The sequence below is a fragment of the Adiantum capillus-veneris genome, chromosome 5 (assembly GCF_014529385.1).
Source record: "Adiantum capillus-veneris isolate H3 chromosome 5, ASM1452938v2, whole genome shotgun sequence".
Lineage (NCBI taxonomy): Eukaryota > Viridiplantae > Streptophyta > Polypodiopsida > Polypodiales > Pteridaceae > Adiantum > Adiantum capillus-veneris.
The window spans coordinates 23,540,748-23,557,215 of record NC_140935.1 but is presented as its reverse complement, the minus strand read 5'-3'; the positions used below and the strand labels follow the sequence as shown (position 1 = coordinate 23,557,215).

General features: G+C 41.1%; 1 pseudogene; it reads left to right on the top strand.

Annotated features, from left to right (window-relative positions):
- Positions 1 to 15,202: 15,202 nt before the first annotated feature.
- LOC147457015 (uncharacterized) lies at positions 15,203 to 15,915 on the top strand (annotated as a pseudogene).
- The last annotated feature ends 553 nt before the right edge of the window (positions 15,916 to 16,468 follow it).

The window sequence follows — 16,468 nt, the reverse complement described above, 5'->3', positions numbered from 1 at the left end:
CTTCAACTAGATAGGAAAGATGCAATCAATCACTATGCAGCACAAGCAGAGAGACACCGACTCACATTCAATCAAGGGCTTAAGGAAAAGGGTCTGGAAAAGACATGTTAGTGTTGAGACACGACAACAGATTTGACACTAGGAAAGACAAGAAATTTCAACCCATATGGGAAGGGCCATTCATTGTCAAAAAGCGCTACGCCAACGGCAGCTACAAATTGATGGAAGCAGATGGTAGAATTCACAAGACCAGAGTCAATGGATGGAGGCTCAAAAGGTACCTTTTAAGGTTTGACTCAAAATTCATGCTAGATATTCCAGAAGAGGGAAAACCCTCCAACTCCACTGCTAGCGAATCAAAAGCACAGCTAGAAGCATGAATGCCTCTAGCCAGAAGGGAGGGCTAATGACGGCCAGTTTTCAAAACCGTGGCTGCAAGAACCAACCCCAATCAAGGAGGAGCACAATACCAAGAAAAATGATAAAAAAATGTTTCTACATTCACCACCACCCCTTCTATGCTTGCCTACAGCACGCCGCCCCTTAGTTTTGGCTACATTCCTCCATTACCACCAGAGGACAAGTCATCTCTCTCCTGCTCGGCTCCGCCAAACCCACTATCTCTCTCTCTTACCTTGCTTATGTGTCACCTGCGCATAAAACAAGCCTACTCCCTCTTTCTTCCACTGGCGGGCCGCCATGCTTGGACAAAAGTCTCCCTCTCTCTCTTTCATTATTCACTCTCTCTCTCACCCCTCTCATCCATACTCCTCTCGTCCATACTCCCTCTTTTTCCCCTATGACGGGCCGTCCCTCTCCTCTCACCCCCACTCTCTCGCCACCTCACCAAGCCCCTCTCCTCCCCTCTTATTTGTCAACACGGCGGGTCAACTCTCTCTCTCATTCATTCTCTCACCCCCACTCTTTCTCCCCTCTCACCCTCAGGCCCCCCCCTCCTCTGACCCGCTACCTCTCTCTCTTCCCCACCTCGTTGACCCCCCCCCCCCTCTCATTCCTGTCGGCCAAGCAGCACATCTCTCTCTCTCTCTCTCTCTCTCTCTCTCTCTCTCTCTCTCTCTCTCTCTCTCTCTCATAGCACACCCATACACACACCCACTTCACCCATCCCTCACCCACACCCCCCCCCCCCCATCACCAAGCTCCTCTCTCTCTCTCTCTCTCTCCTCTCTCTCTCTCTCTCTCTCTCTCTCTCTCTCTCTCTCTCTCTCTCTCTGTATGAGCAGCCCGCGGGCACAGCAGAGTAAACTGCACACTCTCTCTCTACCTATACACACATGCACACACTCACACGCACTCACATGCACATGCGCACACTCACACACACACACACCCCGTCCCTCTCACCCCTCCCAACCCTCACATGCTCCCTCTCCCATCTCCCACCCGTTCTCTGTGTAAGCTTGCACATAAGCAATATATATATATATGTATGTATATATATATATGTATGTATATATATATAATGTATGTATGTATGTATGTATGTATATATATATATATATATATATATATATATATATATATATATATATATATATATATATATATATTATTATATATATATATTATATATACATACATACATACATACATACATATATATATATATACATACATATATATATATATTGTGGTGTGCTCACATGTGGACAAGAATAGAACCCAAATGAGTCTACCCACAAGAGAGTCGGGGCTCCTTATATTGCCAATAGAGACTACATGCCAAGAACTAAGTGTCCTCCCACACTAGGTGGTCGAACACATGACCTACACGACCACACACCACACCTCCCCCCTTAGGGAGAAAAATATGGACATCTTTTTACAAGATTGGACTGAGAAGGGACTCAACATGACTGAAGGGACTGCATCAACTCCAACGCCTCATCTGGGGGGAGTGAGCTTACAACGGCTTGGGAGTTAGGGACTGAATTTGGGGGCTACAATCGACAAGAGAGAAAACATACATCTCGAAATAGGCATGGCATCAGGTCGCTATCCCAATGCAAATGGATATACCGAATACACTATGGGGACTGCATCATAGCGACTTGGATGCGATTTTTTTGTGACATACATTGAATCTCATCAAAGGGGTTTGGTGCAATGGTTTATTGAACATTGGTAAGCAGCTAACAAAAAGAAAATCTAGAGACTGAAAGCTACGACATAACGGAGATGTTGGGCTAGATGTAATCACCACAAAAAGGCACCTCTCCAGAAATACTAATACTGTAGCAACTCCTTGGGTGGGTGAGCAGTCAGAGCAACAAACCTTCTTTAGTTCTGGTAGCTCTTCAGTCATTAGGTCTCAAATCAACTTGGTTCAAATCAGCCAATAATCTAATTGATGACAAAGAAGAGCCTCTGCTGCAAGCAAAATAGCAAAATTGCTGAGAATCATGATAGCCGAGAAAAGGCGAGACTGTCAGTTGGGCAAAGCATCTGCATGGCAGCAAAAACTGCTTGAAGTGTGTTTGTCCGCTGATTTGGTGTGTGAACAATAGTTGTATCAAGAAGTTGCAATTATCCAGCTCAATCACATCTTCCATTTGTTCACTGGCACTTGATTGATTATGGAGCACCAGGTGCAGAGTAGCGAGAATAGGCTGCTGCATTGAGATTTGGGCAAGGGCCAACAGAGTTAGCGCAGTCTGGGTACGGTGAAGGAACACCTTAGAAGAGAAAACATTAAATGCAAGAGCTATTGAAGAGATTGGTGGTTGCAAAAGTAGAGAAACGTTCATTGGAGGCTGCGTAGTTTGAGGGGATGCATGAGCAGAAACTGCTCAATTTGAGAGTAAATGTTATTGATTGCCGCAAAGAAGCACCTGGCCGTAAGCAATAAATCGATGTTTTGTTGCTCATCATCATGTGCAAAGTGACTCGGCCATGCACATGCAGTGAAACTCCAAATTGGGTTGACGTTAACTGAGGCGTATGGCCGGTGTCGTAGGTCCAGAATTGGTAAGAGGGTGTTGATGGGATACCGTATTGCTAGCTCGGAGTGAGCTTGAGATAACCGTACAGGAAGACAACCAACCAGGGTTGTGAGTACATGGCTTCGTGCAGGTATTGTGACAAGCTCTAGTGATCATGATGAATGAGCGACAGTGGTGACACTTTCATGGCGTGAAAAGAGTGGAGATCAAGGACAGCTATGGCAACGTGTATGGAGCAGAAGATAAATGGCAGGCTGGTACACTTTACACGTCGGCAGGGATTGGGGTTGCAGCTGAAAAAGGTGCGAGCATATGGGATGACAGCACCAGCCCTTCTCTAGGAACTGAAATAAAGCAAGGTCCCTAACCACCCTTGCCCGTCTCCTCCACCAATTTGGTGTGCTCACATGTGGACAAGAATAGAACCCAAATGAGTCTGCACATCGACACACCAATGAGGCTCGCCATTCGCCGGTATCTCGTCTACGATGCATCTCTAGAGTAACATCCATAGGTTATTATTATTTTCCAGTTTCAAGCCAAAAACCTATTAAAAAACCCCATTGTAAATTGCCACCTCTCTCTAGGTGATGGTCACAAAGGCCCACCTAGGAGATTTCATTTTAAAATTCTCCTAAGACAAAGCAAGGGTCAACCATCTGGGACCCAAGTCCTTGCTTTGTCTCTCCTAATTAGGGCCCTAGCTTAATCAGATTACCCTTACCTAATGCAGCCTACACCTATAAAAAGGCATTTAGAGGTCACTATCGGGGGGAGTCAGTATTTGGTAGCATTTTGGTGGGAGGGACTGGCAACACTTGCCTCAAGAGAGAGGGGATTTTAGTGTAGCATTTTGGGAATTAGCAATATAGAAGAATCCATGTCTACACCTTGACTCCAATGGTCACCACACACTCACGAAAGTAGAAATCTCCGTGGCCAGCTTGGCAAGCATCGGGCTCCTGGCGTTTTGAGGTCATCGGGGTCATTATCGCGCTTTGCGCTTGTCACTGTGTACAAATTCCTTCTTGATGAGGTGATTTGTTGTTATGGTTGTGTGGGAAAGAGCACTGCAGATAGAGGTGAGATGGATGCCAAGGAAGCAAGGGAGTTCTTTTCCAGATTAGGAATCAAGATTTCTCTTACTACAGCTTACAACCCTGAAAGAAATGGAAAGAGTGAAAGAGGGCATCCTCCTATCATCAAAGCTTTGGCCAACGCTTGCGAAGGAAGAGTTGGTGAGTGGCCAAAACTGTTACCATATGCTTTATGGGCTGATCGAACAATACATAGCTCAGTAACTGGCTATATGCCTGTGGAGCTAATGTATGGTCAAAAGCCAATGATGCTGATTGAAGATACGATTCCCACATGGAATGCACTACCTTGGCAAGAGGGGCTTAGCAGGGAAGGTCTCCTTGCATTGTGCATAAGACAACTAGAGAGAAGACCTGGAGACATTGAGGCTGCAAAAGAACGACTCAAAAATGCAAGGTTGAAAAACAAGGACTACTTTGATAAGCGACAGCTCAGGAGCAAAACAATTGACAAAGGTGACTGGGTTTTAGTGTATAATAGTAGCTTTGATAACCAACACACGGTCATGAGTAAGTTCTCAAAAAGATGGTTTGGACCATATGTTGTAAAGCATGTGCATGAAAATGCAACTTACAGTTTGTCTGAACTAGATGTACAGATAGCGACAGCTCAGGAGCAAAACAATTGACAAAGGTGACTGGGTTTTAGTGTATAATAGTAGCTTTGATAACCAACACACGGTCATGAGTAAGTTCTCAAAAAGATGGTTTGGACCATATGTTGTAAAGCATGTGCATGAAAATGCAACTTACAGTTTGTCTGAACTAGATGGTACAGATGTAAAGATTCCCATTTTAAGAAAAAGGATCAAAGTGTTTAAGAGAAGAGAAGACAGTGATCCAGAAGATATTGAGGAGGAGGAAGAGGAAAACATAGGTGAAGATCAATCTTGTAACTTTTTAGATAACATAAGTATATTTTCTATAATGTACATATACATATCTAAGTATAATAATAAAGCTTTCTATCTCATTCTACTATTTATCTCAAGGGTAGCATATTCTTACTATATCATCAAAAAGTACTATGGAGAAAATCATCAATCGCTCCGTCTCTTTAACTAGGGGCAAAAATCATTGGTTCTTTCTTTCGGCTATCTCATTATTATCTCACACCCTCGCTAGATCCTATATCTAAGGTAACTTTCAATATATACATATTCTATGTATTTTTTATGTTTTTCTTATATTTCTTTTTAATAGCTACTAGAAAGGAATCAAATCTTAGTGGGACACTAGCTTGCATGATTCTCAAAGATACACCTATTTTAATGCATTATTGCAAGCATGATTACAAAACTTTATCAAGGAGCAATGCCATGCTTTCATAATGCATGAGGTGTCCATTGGAATCAAATGAAATTCTAGGTTAAGGGGACCACAAGAAGACTTTTGCTACCAAATCTGTATCCTATTTTGATGATTTTTTTACACAAAGCTCCAATCCAAATTGGAAAAAGTTTATAAAATGGGAGTCGTAGCTTATGAGCTGAATATTCTGTCCCTATTTTTACTTTTTAATTGGAGCCACGGTTGAGGAGATATGATCACAATACTAGACCCCAATCTACCCACATCATGCAGGGACAGCTCATTTCAAACTTTGCCAGTTCCTATTTACACTAGCTCTTCTCTTTCTTGTGTAAACAATTCTTGACTGTCTCCAGATTCAGGCTACTAAGTTCTCACACCACAGAGGGGACTTAGAGGTGACAGATCTGGTACAGACACTTGGGCCTCTTGCCAAGTTTAGTGTGACACCTCCGGATGCAGTGGGTTGTAGGCACATTGTGGTGCATCTATTTGCTGACACTCAGAGCCCTTCTTACTATGTATTTTTGTAGGTTCTCTTCACCTATAAAAGGGGACCTCTTCTTCCTTGAAATCCATTCAAGCCATTCATGAGATGAATACATGAGGGAGTGAGAGCAGTAATGCCTAATTGTACTTAGCCAGAAGCATAATCCCAAGCCTACACTTACTCTTAGAGGAAAACTAGCCAATCTTGTAAGCTCTTTGGAATATAATCTCAAATCAAAGAAGGACTTGAACTTGGTGCATCAATCAAGGCTTGAAGTCTTCCCTCTTCTTCTCTCTTTACCAAAAATGGTGAATAACTCTCAAAGGTTTTGTCAAGTAAGATGTGTTCTACTTTATATTTTGTTGATTTCTTGTTGTTTTATTTTTCATCTCTAATCCAGCATATATGTCTAATTTCATCTCCCTCTCTAACCAAACCTATCTCTCTCACTCTAGAAATTCATTCTCTCTACAAATTCTAGGTTCTCCTTGCTATAGGTACATCCCTCCCCGCAGTATCCTTATTGCCTATGGGCAAGAATAGGGCTTGGGTGGGAAACTTTTCATCTCTTCACTTCTCTCATAACTACATTTCTCACATACTATCCTAGATGAATAATCCAAATGGTGTGAACTTCTATCGCTTCCACTCTGTGCGATCTATTAGAATTAACGTATGGATTTTTGTAAAATACACTTTCAATAACGTACAGTGTTTCTCTTTGGCCCAAAAAGGCTCAATGAAATACTTCTTTCACTGGATCCCATCATGCTACCCCTTATAGACTAGAACTTTTCTTTTGACGTAAGTGTAGTTATCTTGCTATGAACCAAGAGGATTTGTACACACAATTAATCCCAATCACTAGACAAAACATATATATTATGGTAAGCACAAAATTAGAATTCCAAAGAATAATTTGTAGCCTGTTTGGTCGGCAAAGGTTGAAATCCATTAACTCATCTATTAACCCTTTCATATTACCCATGATACGATATGACCATAGTCATCAAGTTTTCATCTTTGTGTTGTTTTGATATTCTCTTTTGTGTTCTTTCTTTGTGTGTGAGTGCAAGAGAGAAAGACTGGGGCTTCTTTGATTATACTTCCTTCCAAACCCTACACTTCATGGCATCTATGTCTTAGCTCCGTCATATAGTTTTTGAAGTTCTCTCACAAACTCTCACAGCCAAAACCCCGGTGCTTTCCTGGCAAGATCGCAAATTTCTCGACACCGTAGGGAAAAGTCGAGCTCAGGTAAGAGAAAATCCTTCTCAAACATCGATTGAAAGCTATAGACCTCAAGAACCTCAAGATCCCAAGTTCCTCAAGAACTTAAGTACCCAAGATCTCAGTGTACAATCATCACCCGAAGCGAAATGGATACTTTGCATGAAGATGATGAGCATGGAGCTGGTGAAGAAACATTTTTCCCACTAGGAGGATTTTTTGAACCTCCCCCTTTCCCATCTATGCCACGGGTTGTACCAAATCCTATGGAGGCTTTTCTCAAGTCGATGATGGAGATGATGCTACAACAAGAGACGCAACACGCCGCCTTGAATCGCAACCGTGAATAAATAACGGTACCCTTGGAGCATGAGCGTGAGCAAGCACGCTTGGCAGTCTAAGAAATAAGGGTAGTATTGGAGTGTGAGCTTGAGCAAGCGTGCTTGGCGATCAAAGAAAGAAAGGCAACTATCGAGCTTGAGCGTGAGCAAGCACGTGAAGCCCAATGCATAGTGGCTGAAGACAGATGAGCAACCTTGGAATTAGAACATGAGGTACAGAGGACCAATGCATACAAGAGTTGGTCCTATAGGTACTCACCTTCAAGTTTGAGTCACTCATGGAAAAATCATCAGGTAGCACAAGTCAAGAAGAGGATTCCAACAACGCCGTCACTGAGAACTTGACGTTCATTAAGTGTAAAGTTAAGATGGATGCTAACGTTATTAATTCTTTGTTGCATCAATTTTAATGCTTACTTTGTGAAAACTAAGAAAACAAGAAATAGCAAAGTTTTGACGGCAGCCATGTATCTTGCCAGTGATGTCATTAATTGGTGTCAAGTGTGGCAAGAGGCATAGTTGGCCGTGCACCTAGAGAAATCCAAAGAAGACATGCCCCTTTCTTTCAATTGGTCTGACTTCCAAGACAAGCTCAAGGCGCGGTTTATTCCACCTTAGTACTTAGCGTGGTTGAAAGAAGATTGGTGCAATCTCAAGCAAAATGGACGCCAGTCATGTCTTTCTCTAACCATGTTTGCAGCTCGGCACCCAATTACGTAAATCGGATGATGAGCGCAAAGAGGCATTCCTTTTTGGGTTGGACGAGTATATCAAGTTCAATGTTGAAGTCCTTGACCCAATAGATCTCAACAAAGTGGTAGCGATTGCTCTTGCGCAGGAGATGAAGCACAACAAAGGAAAGCCTAAGGAGAACAAGTCTTCTCACAGTATCTCTTAGACTCCTTAGAACCCACCGGTAAGAATGGTAACTCTTCTAGCCAATCTTCCTCTAATCCATTGGAAAAGAACTCTCAAAATGAATCTAAGGGTAAAGCTAAAGCACCTGCTAAACCTAAGCTAACCTCATATGAAAAAGCCACACTAGGAATTATAGGAGGATACATAATGCCAAAAGAACAAGTCATTTATTCTAAGGAAAGTCAATGTTATCAATGTCATGTCAAGGGTCATATAAAGAAGACATGACCTAAGAATGAATCTAGCGAATCTAAAAAACCCACAGAACCCACATTCTTTGTTATGCCATAAATGAGAACACTAGTGTGTCCCAAGTTCCTCATGAAGTGTTATGGTGATGTGAATGGTGAACACATTGTGATCTTGTTTGATTTTGGTGGTATACATGATGTGATTGGTGACTCTCTTGTAGATAGAGTCTGCTTGGAGTAAGACATCTCCTCTCGAGGTGTTGGGCTTCGCTCCCCGTATGGACTCTCTCATTACATGAGAGTGCCTTGATGTGTTATTCACTGTTCAGCAAGCGGCCTTCCGTCAAAATTTTTTAGTGTCTCCTCTTTCAGGATGTGACATGATTTTAGGCATTCAATGGTTTTGTGAGCATAACCCTCTCATTGATTGGGTAGACAATACTCTCTCTCCAAATACCAAAAGTGACTTTCCCATTATCATTCGTGGTGAGGAAGTTATTCATTCTTTAATGTGCATGCAAATCTTGAAAAGAAATAGGAGAAGGAGACTCTGTCAGTCCTTTCTTCTCCAAAGCACGACACACATGTTTTGCATGATAGAGATGTGATCGTTCACAAGGATGATGATTTAGATTATTATTTTTCTAGTGAAGCTAACCTCATTGCAGATACAATCAATCACACAGAACCGATCGAGGTCCAAAGAACCCACTATGAAGTATTGTGTGTTTGCATGATTAGTCAAGCACACATTGTTTGAGTTTTTTATTCGTGACAGTTTCTTGCATTTTTGTCACCATCTTTATGTGTTCCCTTTCCATAGGCATTCCGTATTGTACGATTCACATGATTTACTCGTGGATGAGCATGGATATATGTGGATCACTCTCGAAAATAAAAAATGTTTGCATTCAAGGAATTCACATTGTTTTTGCATCTTGGAAGCTATGATGCCATTCAAAGCACCAGAACGGGCAACAAAGTGATATTGCTAGTCAAAAATGATGGAATTGAAGTCATGAGCAGCTTTGCTTGGCCGGCATGTCATCCCTTACAGTGCCCGAAGTCCCTTTTGTCAATCACTTTTACATGTCTCTTCCTTGGCATGACACAGTCTCAATAAGAGCACGAGCAAGATTGTCCACATCAAGCATTGGCATTTCCGTTGTGATTTTCCACAGTTGATAGGTTTACGTTGACAAGTCAAGATTTGATCTCACTTTTTGCGCATGTTTGGTGAACGGTTTGGGATTGCGTCACTTTGTTCATCTGCATTGCATGCACAGTCATTTAGAAAGAATAGTATTTTTTCAGTTACTCTACGTGGAATGGGTATGATTATGATTTTGTGTTGGACATGGTTTCAGGAATTTTCATCCTCAGAGATTCTTGATGACAGTGGACCCAAGTCCATAGACATAGTTTCCGCATTGAAGCCTCCACAAATCACTTTGTGTCGCTTTTGGTGTGGCCCAAAGAAGCAAGAATTGCAGACCTTCATGAAGTTCAAGAATCGCATGACCCACACATCAGAGTGGGCCGACAAAGCGTTCTTTGCAGGATTCCAAGAGTTGTTGGCACACTCCCTCGATGCCATACAGCTTGATACTAGTACCTCACTTTGAAAAGGAGGGGATGTCACGTGCATATCTAACCCTATGTGCATGTGGACAAGCTACTTCAAGTCTAGGGTTCAGGTCAGCTTAGGAAGTGTTCAAGAACCTTTGTGAGCCTATGCGTAGACCGTGCATGTCCAGGCACTTAGAGTAGTTTCATATCCTCTGGTTGCACATAGCATGATCATCAGAGTGACATTCAATACCCATCATGAGTATTTTACAGTGCATAGAACCCATTTTTCCACTTTACTCATTTTTCACTTATTATTTAATAAGTGACTTTTGTTGGAAAAGTGAGTACGAAAAATTTTCCAAGTTACTATAGAAGAAGCCTAGTGCTAGCACTTTTTGATAGAAGAGGCAGAAGAAGTTCCAACAACTTGCAATGCACCTTCTCAGCAAGACCGGCAGGAGACCCTAGCGTTTTCAACCTACAGAAGTAGATGGCATTTTTGGCTACAGATCAAGCGTGGCGTTTTTGCTACAGATCAACCTAGCATTTTTAGTTTGCAACTTCAGACTAGCATTTGTAGATTCTGGTATCAGAACAGTCCAGCACTTAGACATTGTAGATTCAGCCTGTCCGCAGATTTCAACATATGCGCTTCATCTCATTGTCGTCGGCATCGCCGTCCTCGCCGACACAGTGTCAATATTCAACAAAAAGTCAATGTTTTGCATATTTTAGCCCTACTGCTTTCATATTTCAACCCATCCTCATCCTCGTCATCATTTGTTGTCGACATGTGGTTTGTCATTGCATTTGACCATTGTGTATTGAATTGATAGTAATCAATAGCATAGAAAGGGGGCCATTGAAGGGGGGTTTAGGGGGGGGTTTGGAGAACTTTTTTTCTCTCTCTCTCTCTCTCTCTCTCTCTCTCTCTCTCTCCTCTTCTCTCTCTCTCTCTCTCCTCTTCACAGTAGCATTCATTCATAGCATATTTGTTTTTATTTGTGAAAGAAGGTTCTCCCTTGGTAAGTAGGTATCTGGAAAGATATCTTGAGCTTTAGCATCTTCTTATCATACATTCACTCCGAGCACCTTACATTGTGAGTTGCTATATGGACACTGCATTTGCTCTTGGTCATTGTGATAGTGCATCAACTACTTGATTGTGCTCGCCAGCAATGTGAGCAATATGAAAATTGAATTGTAAAAGTAAATTTTTCCAATTCATTTGTTTGTCGGATAGCTTGGTTTGTATCATGAAGTACTTAAGACTTTGGTGATCCATGCGTAGAATAAATGGAGTCCCCAAAAGAAAGTGCTTCCATGTGTCAAGGGCATGTAGGACAGCTAGTAGCTCCTTCTTGTAGATGCCCAATACTTGCTCGTCAAAATTGAGTCTTCAACTCTCATATGCTATGGCATGCCCTTCTCGAAGCAAAACTGCTCCAAGGCAATCTCCACAAGCATCACATTGAACCTCAAAAAGTTTTGAGAGATCTGGTAGTGTAAGCATGGGTTGAGAGGTAAGCTTTTCTTTAAGCTTGTCAAAAGCATTTTGCTCCTTAGCAGTCCATATGTACTTAACATTTTTCTTTAAGTCATGTAATGGTCCTACTATTGGGAAAAATTTAGCTATGGAGAGTCTATAGTATGCACACATACCAATAAAGCTTTGTAGCTCATGTAGATTCCTTGGATTAGGCCGTCCTTTTCTTACCTCAAGCTTGGCTGGATCCATACGGATATGATCGTGAGAGATAATATGACCTAAGTTTTGAATCTCTTGGAGGAAAAAATCACTCTTCTTTTGGTTAATGAAAAGTTTATTCTCACTCATAGCTTGAAAAACTACTTGGAGATGTTGCTTATGCTCGTCTAAAGATTTGGAGTAGATGATAATGGCGTCAAAGAACACTCCAATGAACTTGCCATAGGGTCTAAAGATTTTCTCCATTGAGCAGTTGAATGTGGCTAGAGCATTTGTCAAACCAAAAGGCATGACAAGATATTCGTAAAGACCAAACATTATGTAGAACACAGTCTTTACCATATCTTCATTCACTATCCTTAGTTGATGATAGCCACTTTTAAGGTCAATTCTACTAAAGTAGGTCCAACCTTGTAGCTTATCAAACAGGCCTTCCACCTGCGGTACGGGAAATCTGTTTTTGATAGTGATTTGATTTAGTGCTCAATAATCCACGCACATGCAGTATGTGTCATCTTTCTTTTTCACCAAAAGGATTGGTGAACAAAAGGGAGAGGAGCTAGGCCTCACCATCCCCTTGTCTACTAGCTCATACACTTGCCTCATAATCTCCTCTTGTTGAGCTTGAGAAACTCTATAAGGAGTTTTATTAGGCAGTGAGCTCCCAGGTAGAAGCTCTATCTTATGGTCATCATCCCCTCATTTTGGAGGTACTCCATAGGGATGTCATTGATAAATACATCTTGGAATTTATTAGAAAATTAGACAAGTCTAATTCTTCTCGATTCCTACCACTTTGTTTTGTTAAAACATTAGCATCATTTAGAGACTCTTTGACGAAAATCACGTACGAGGAAACCGAGTTTTTCATTGACTTACCAAAAGCAGGTGAATTTACAAGTGGTATAGTACGACTAGACTCGTTAGCATCTATTATACATGCTCTTTCCCTGTAGGTGAAGTAGATTCTCCTTTCATGGAACTTCATGTTGGTAGCCATGCGGTTGAACCATGATGCCCCTAGGATGGCATCCTCATGTTGGAGAGGGGAGATAAAAAAGGTCTTCTTTGTCGACATGGCTTTGGACTTGAAGCCTTCATTTACCAATCAATGGGGTAACTGAGGCTTGATGTCCCTTGAAAGCTCCATCAGCAGTTATAGTATCTCCCATCTCAAAATCTTGTATGCCCAGCTTTGTGACCAACTCCGTTGATATGAAGTTGTGAGTAGAGCCAAGATCAAAAAGGATGAAAGCATCATGCTCCCTCACCTTTCCCCAAGCAGTATAGGAAAAAGGGATGGCCCTTTGCAATGAGAATCCTCTTATGGAGCTTCGATCGAGGAAGCTCTAGGAGTCTCATTGCGGGCATTTCTTTTGGGGAAAAAACAATAGACATGTCTTTGCTCCCCACACTTAAAGCATTTGTGATCTTTGCGAGAAGCCTCTAGCTCTTCAGGGGAGAGTTTATTTTTACCTTTATAGACTTCCTTCTCCTTGGTCTTCTTGTTGTTGTTGTTGGAATTGACTTGGGAAGAAATTTGAGCATTGTTCTTTCCGTTTGAATCATTTTAATCTTTGTTTTCCATGGGCTTGTCATTGCCCTTAGCCCCTTGTTGGAAATTAATATGAGAAGCAACCATAGTGTGGTGGATGACTTCAGCGATAGAACCAAGCCGTAGTGACTTGACATACTCGATCATTTCTTCAAGTAACCGCACAAAATTGTTGCGTTTGCTCAACGAAGTCTATCTTTTGAAAGACTGTAGCTTTGAGATGTAAATCCCAAAACTTGTCTGCATATTTGTGGATAGACTCGTTGGAGAGTAGCTTCAAACTCCGCCATTCAGTGAGTACTTTATGTTTGGCATCACTTGCAAGGAATTGCTTCATGATGGAAACTCGTAGAGTTTTCCATGTTTTTTGGAGCTTCCCGTTGCCACCTACGTTGCATTTATTTGACCGAATAATGTAATTTATATCGAATAACTTGTAATTATTTGCATATTATCGTAAATACGAGGTATTTTTGAATAATTTGTAATCTATTGATCGATAGAGTATCGATCAATACGCTAGATTAATTTAAAAAAATGTGCACCGTACTTCGATACGTTTTCGATCGATATCGATTTTTGAGCTTTCTAGTTGTCTACAGCTTACACTCTCTACCTCATACTCTCGAGCAGGCCAGCTTCGCGTCCTGGTAAGTAGATTTTCTCTTCAAATTCATTTTTTTATATGTGAATAATTTAAATACTACTTTCATGTGATTATATTATTGTATGTGTCTCTGATACGCCTTCGGGCCCTCTTAGTCACATAACAGTTTAGAATTTAGGATATAGATATTACTATGGCTTGTCTGATTTTATATCTTACTTCCATAATAATAATAAAAAATTTAGAAATAATTGACTCTTGTTCTAATATGCTTTGTAGCACTCTTACTTGAGTCAATGTTTAGGAATTTAGTTAACACCTTACATTGTTTTGATATGATTGTCGGCACTCATATTTTGTACGGTGTTTTAGGAGACCATTAGATAGCATGTGCATTTGTTTGATATTTCTCACGACACTCTTACTTTGTACGATGCTTTAGGTAAAATAAGTTACAATGAAATGTGAGCTTACAAACTGAGCCTTGATTCTTACAATGGAAGAAGATACTCCTAGACATGATCCGTGCAAAAAAAATATCTAGTGCGTCTTTAAGCTATACACTTTTCAATATACGTAGTCATGGACCACATGATTCGTAGATCTACATTGTAGATCTGTATAATGAGAAGTGTAATATTTAAACTACTCCCCGCGTCACGATCTTCGGTTCTTACAACGGGAGGAGTTTCTCTCAAATACAATTTGTGGAAAAAAACCATTATCTGATGAGCTACTGATTTTTATAGTGTAATCGTTCTCGACGTCTGAATTGAATGTTTATCTTTTGCTCTTACAACGGGAATAAAACCACTTTGTCTAGTGCTTAGGACTTGCTTAGATCCTTACAATGAGAAGGATATACACATGACACCATATTTTACATTAATCTTTGTAATTTGTAAAATAATACGCATTTCTATGACTTCGTCATGTTCCTATTGATAATGTCTCATACATGCGAGGTTTTGATTTCGAAAAATCATAACATATTTCTTTATGATATGAAAAATCATAATTAACATCATGCATAATCGTGTGCATGTTCTTGTGTATATTAATCATAAATTACATTCATGTAAACCTGTGGTCTAGGTTTTAGGGTGATTGCCCAATGGTTGTGTTGTAAAGAATGACTAGAATGTATTGTATTACATGTCACATATACTGCTGAGAAGTTTTGATTTTTTGTTTTTTCGTTTTAGCTTCTACGCACATCATGGGTACTACAGGCAAGATAACAAAAGTTGAGCGCAAATATGTCAAAGAATTCGTATGCACTCATCTTTATGGATTACGAAGTGATCCCATCCAGGAAGTCTCGCAAGAGTCCTCATACAAATCATTTTTGGATGAGTTATGTAGTGTTACATATGCAACACTAGTTGCAAAATTTTGTGGTGCTTCAGGTGGGATTGAAGTCCTTATAGGTGGTCAGTTGGGCCATGACGTGAGTCGAATCATAGGGCAAGTTTGCAGAGTTGCAAAAACCCTTGACAAGCAAATTGAAGGGAAGTCTAGCTTCATGGACCGCATGAAGGAAGTAGAGGTCCTCTACAAAAGCATGAAGCAACAGGGAAAGATACCAAGGATTGAAGAGAGCCCAAGGATATACCCGAAGTGCCTACCACTTTGGAAGTACCAATCTCTAGCAATGATCCAATGCCGCCCAGCATGGGAAGTTTAGACCCATGCAACCTCGTCATCATGCACATGGTTTGCATTGAATTTCCACAAATGGCAAGCATTGGAGAAGGTAGATACGGCATGGTCACGAAGGTGAAAGTCAACCATCAAACCTTCACAAATGAATTTTACACTGGCAAGCTAATCAAGGGTGATGGCCGGAAGAGTGCCAATGACATAGTGCTGCATGAAGCCACAATTATGAATATCACTCATATTGGAATCATTGCTACTTTGGATTGGTGAGACATGCCACGCGAGCGTCCACCCTCATCTTCAAGATGTGGAATGGTGGAAACCTCGACCATTGGCTAGAGAGACTCCAAAAGGAGGGGAAGAATGTGGCCATGAGCAAGGGTTTCAGAGACACCGAGGGGACCATTGAAGGCGTCAAGAAGAATATATGGCCTATCATTGATGGATTGCTCCGAACCTTCATCTTTTTTCACGCGAATAACATCACCTCACAATGATGTTCATGGGACTAATATCTTGCTGCATTTTGGATGGGCTGGAGTATATGTAGGCGTATGTGATTGGGGTAGTGCAACCTTGTTCCACAGAGAACACATTTCCAAAGTTGCCAGATCTTCTCCCATCGACAAGCGAAGCCTGGAGTAATCGATATTGGTAGATGGCTCTCGAATGTATATCAACAAATCCTTCGGTCTTCACGCACAGCCAAGATATCTACTCCCTTTGTAAATACATTCAAGAACTTCTTAAATATTTACCTAAGGATGATGACACTAATTATATCGCTTTCCTCAGACGCTTTTAAGAAGTCATGCGCACTTGT